The following is a 331-nucleotide window of genomic DNA, read 5'->3' as shown; positions in this document are numbered from 1 at the left end:
TGCCCTTGGCTCTGCTGGGAGCTGCTGCCAGGGGCTGCCCAGGGCTTGGCACCAGCACCACCGAGGTGAGCTCCTGTGGGGCACCGTGCTGTGGGGTAGCCTGGATGGGCCGTTGGGTGTCTCGGGTGCCAGCAAAGGGCTGTGGGTGTCCTGGGGTGGGGGACGGTGCTCGTGGCCCTGACCCACTGTGGGGACCATGTGGAGGTGGGGGCAGCATGGGGGTTTCTGCTTAGACTTGAGCTCAGGGCAGGCCTTGGGGCACCAGGGTCTGCAACGGTGTGAGAGCTGCGGGGACGCGCTGCCCTGGCAGGGCTGGGGGGGGGTCGGGGTT

This window comes from Buceros rhinoceros, unplaced genomic scaffold (assembly GCF_000710305.1).
Source record: "Buceros rhinoceros silvestris isolate BGI_N320 unplaced genomic scaffold, ASM71030v1 scaffold35529, whole genome shotgun sequence".
NCBI lineage: Eukaryota > Metazoa > Chordata > Aves > Bucerotiformes > Bucerotidae > Buceros > Buceros rhinoceros.
Note: the sequence above shows the minus strand (reverse complement) of the source record.